Genomic DNA, 4,813 nt, shown 5'->3' on the forward strand with positions numbered 1-4,813 from the left:
GTTTTATCTTATTGATTTTATATACCAATAAAGGATGTGTTTGTTTGTGTGTATGGGTAATAGCTTTGCTGGCACTTGATTTGGGTCTGGTTGATAGAATCTCCTCCCCTCCATCTAGCTTGGGTACCTTAGTAGCATGTGTGGCTTTTGAGCATGAAAAACTGGGCATGTTGAGTTTTTCCTAAAGTGTCTAGATAAGAATTCCATCAAATATTGACATAACAGAAGATAAGGATGCAAAACTCTGATATAAATCCTCTTCTTGAAGCTCACCATCGCTTGCTTCCTTTTCAATTATTAATTCATTACTTTCCCCACAAATGATTAGCATGCCTTGAATTATTCTAGAGGAAAAAAGAGAATCTTTGAAAATGTCTTCATTCCCTGCATAATATAATTAGGTGCCTGGCTGAAGAAAAAACAAACAAACTATAAATTGTTATTTCTATGAAGTATGTAACTGGTTTGTAGATTTGGCTGCCAGTCGATACAGTGGGTTTGGTTCACATGTTATAGGAGGGGTTGAAAAGTGGATGTGTGGATTTTTTTTGGGGGGGGGTGTTGAGCTGTCATGTTAAATGCATCCTGCAGATTTATATAACCTGCTAGGAGTCTCAAACTGGAGATTCCAGCAGTAGAGTCTAGGCATCTGTTTCCCGTTCCCGTGTGGCAGCTTGAAGGTGAAGAGAACTGTGGCCTTGATCTCTACTGTATTGTAGCATCATCATCATGACAGGTAGGACTGCTAATTTTGGCTTGGGAACTTCCTGAAGAGTTGGTGGCAGTGCCTGAGGAGGACAGAATCTGGTGAGGGAGCTCAGTGGAATGTGATGCCACACAGTCTCTCCTCCGAAACGGCTATCTCATCCAGGGGAGTGGATCTCTCTAATCTGGAATTCAGGTGTTATCTTGAGAGAACTCCAGACCCTACTCTGAGGTCATTAGCCCTAATTGAGGATGGCCAGAGAGGAAGTACTGCAACTACCAGCCCAACTGGGATCAGGTGATTCAAGTAGCCAATGGCATCCCACCTGATCCTATAAAGCTGCTAACTCTAGTCTGGCTTCTCAGTTTGAGTAACCAACATACAACAAGTAAAGTGAAAAGGATAAGGATGTGCTTTTCACTTTGGAGGTGGCTTGTAGGTCATCAAAACATTTTTTTGCAGCATTCATTGAAGAGAACTTTGGATTAAAACTTTGGTATGTGGCAACCTTGTGCTGAAAATTATTGTTGAACTCCCTGAGGAAGATTTGGAAACAGAAGGATATCTGGACCTCTGTTGGAGGAAGACACGAGCACGTGTTATAAAGAGACTTTAAGGAGTCCTCCCTCTTGAAACTTTTATTTAACAGAGGAGGAGTATTATTAAAAGTTGTACAATAGCTTTTGAGATTCTTGGAGATGATTTTTGATATTTTTGATTAAGATGATTTATTATATACGTAGAAATTATTGTAAAAATATTTTTCAAAAAATATAAAATTATTTATGATATGTTATAATCATCTGTGCACGGTACTTGTTGTATGTTGGTTTTCCTACTTACCGTGGGTCCTTGTTTGGTTTTGTGAATTTCTCAGTTTGAGTGACATGGTGCTCAGCTGTGTGTGCACTGCATAACCATGGTTAAACTTCTTACCAGACCAATAATATGTTTTACCTGTCTAAAGGTAGCTTATTTCTGACTTTCCCAGTTCAGAGAATAAATAGGAAATGGCTATTGCCTTTCATGCCTTATCTTTTGACCATCCAAAGGCATCTCACTGAATTCTGGATTATACAGATATCTGATCCACTAAGCCAATTCCTTATTATTAGCCTTCGGGTCTAACATGTCAATAGAGGGATTTTCATGGGGCAGAGGTGCATAAGTTCCCATTCTGCATGTTAGACTGAATGTATAAACTGGGGTCTCTTTCAATGTTCCCTCTAAGCTATGGAGTCCTGTGAGCAAAAATTCTACTTTGTGAGCTACTGCAATTAAAGTTGCAAGCAGGTGATTTGGCTACTGCATAAATTAGTTTGCTCTGGAGCCATCCTTCCTGAGCTAAGGCAAAAATGTGTGAGCCGGAGGCTAAAAAACACCCCTGTGAGCTAGCTCAGACTAACTCAGCTTAGAGGGAACACTGGTCTCTTCACCTCTTCTTGTATTGTACAAAAGTGGCTGTTAAGTAATGAAGAAAAGTTCTTCTCTGTTTTTATTGCCATTGCAGACTTCCCTGGCACTTCTGATTAGTTCCCTCTGATGCTCTTATCTGAGCTCCTGCATAAGCGAGTGGATGGGAGGATCCCCCTCAGGGCTTTGGCTGCCTGGGGAATCAGTTCCCTTTGAATTCCAATTTCTGCATTTTTCTTCTTCCCTCTCCTACTCCATATGCAGACTATTATATGAAGGCAAGCGTTTATCAGAGACAACAGAAGACAGAAGAGCAAGCGTCCAGTAGCACCTTAAGGACTAACAACATTTGTGGCAGGGGTGAGCTTTCCTGAGTCACTGCTTATAAGAGAGTGCGTATTTACACACCTATGGGATCCCTAAATAGCACCCTTGGCGGGAGATTCAAACCCTCCAATGGGGACAGAGGTGTGCCGGGTGGAGTGGATATAGTTGGCCTTGCAGGGCCATTTTCCCTTGTCTTGTTGTGAAGTACAATAACTTTCCACCTAGAGCTGGCAACACTGCAGACAGCAGTAGCTCCGGCCACAGCTTTTTCAGATGCCACACTGGAAGGATTTGGGACAAGGGCACCACCATTGGTGGTGGTGGTGGGGAAGCTATTGGCCAATTTCCAATGAGTTGAGTCTTGCGTTTCCCCCACATCTGGAATAGAAGAAAGAGATAGTTATAAAAGGGTGGATTCAAGATTATAGTCTTCAGCTGTTCCAGACACACGACCCACCGAGCTGTGACCTCACCAGTGTCAAGGTCAAGGCTGCAAGCAGCAGATCAAAAGAGCTGAGGACAGGTACACAACCGGAGCATCAGGAAGACGTGTACCATAGTGGGAAATAAGACAAGGGTCAGATTCATGGAGGAATTCTCTCCACCACTGAGTGACCTCACCTTCACTGCCCTCATCGCACGTGTAAAACGCACTCTTGCTCTTTGTACCACAGGTCTTTCTGAAAGGTAACAAAAAATGGTGGCCCTTCAAAGGCTCACAAGCCCGCAGGAGGGCTCCATGATCCACCTGAAGATCCCAATCCACTGGCTGAAGACTTCAGGCTTATAGGATATAAGAATTTTGATACAGGGTCATAAAGCATTAATGTGTATACAAGTTTCTACATCGATTTACCCCACCCTGCTAATGGGTAAAACAAAAGACGGCTTCTCTGTGCAGCTTCACCCTGCTGAAATGGCCCTGCCTGGTGTGGTTAGGAAAGCTCCCATTCTTAATCTTGTTTCACAGAGTGTGTAAAGTGGAGCTGTTCAGGAGGGCATTGTTATAAAGGGAATATGGATGTGATAAACAGAATCGCAGAGGACGACACCTTTACAAAGGTAATTTTAATTTGTCTGTGAATATTTTAAGCAGTTTTGTTTTTTCCCCACCTTCGTACCAAAATTATTTACTGGATGTATTAGACTAGTCTTTGTTGCATTGTTTTTAACTATTCTGTAATCTGCCTGGAGTCTCAGCTAGAAAGGCAGATGACAAATGAAGTAAATACAGAAATTGAAGCGATGTTCTAAATGACACAGTACACATATGGCGCCATCAATTGTAAATTGTTTTTACACAGATGCTCTTTACGAGAAGCACAACAGTGGCAGTCAGGAAACATTTCAGAGTGATTCAAAGTGCAGTTCAATGCAAATTTATTGCAATCTAGGACTGCTGATTTCAACAGTAAAGCTCTAATCACTTGAACGTATGAGCATTGTTCACAACTGATGCATGAACATGCCTTACACTGAGTCAGACACGGGTCCACCTAGTTCAGTCCTGTCTACAGGCAGTAGCTCTCCAGAATATCAGGCAGATAAAGGCCTTTCAAAACACATTGCACCTCTTCCAGCCACGGTGGCGCGAATGGCGGTCGCTCTCTCGGGTGCTCCCGGAGGCGATCAGCCCACATGCGGATTGGGGGGGTATCTGCACAAGCGGAGACCCTAAGGAGCCTTGGGTAAAGGCTCTGAACCAGGGGGCGCACCAGGGAGTAGCCTCTTTACTGACCTGAAGGTCAGAAAATTGAGGCTTTCCCCATGCCCCGACGGCCCCGCCGTGCTGTGCCCCAAATGGGGACTTAGCAACGCCACCGGACCATCGGAGTTGTAAAGCGATGAAGTATAAAAGAGAGAAGATGTCCAGCTACAAACTGTGAGTTGACGATCGAGAAAGAGAAAGTTTTAAGCGCAACCCCCCCCCGTTTGAATAGAAATCCCATAATAAATAAATAAATAAATAAATAAATAAAATAAGCGCTTGGGCGGAGGGTGGATTACCCCCCCTAACAGAAAGAGACTGTGTTAACTAAGAGAAGAGGGGGAGGGTGAAAAATTGAAAAACGAAAGTTACCTTTTGGGAGATTTGTAAAAGCGAACTGAAGGGATTGTTTCCCAAGCTGTGTGGCACGAACTTTTGAAAAGTAAACAAAAACACAAAGATGTCGGGGCAAAAGAGATTGCCGGACAAGCAGATGAAGAAGACAACAGGAACTTCCGGTTCTAGTGCCCGCCCTGGAGAGCAGGCTGTCAATCAACAAGAAAGTGAGATGCTTTGCCCTCTACTGGACCAAATGCAGAAAATCAATCAAACGTTGCTGTTGGATCCCCAAGCATCGAGAATAAATCCACGTTTTCAAG

This window comes from Gekko japonicus, unplaced genomic scaffold (genome assembly GCF_001447785.1).
Source record: "Gekko japonicus isolate JY-2015 unplaced genomic scaffold, Gekko_japonicus_V1.1 scaffold3884, whole genome shotgun sequence".
NCBI classification, from domain to species: Eukaryota; Metazoa; Chordata; class Lepidosauria; order Squamata; family Gekkonidae; genus Gekko; species Gekko japonicus.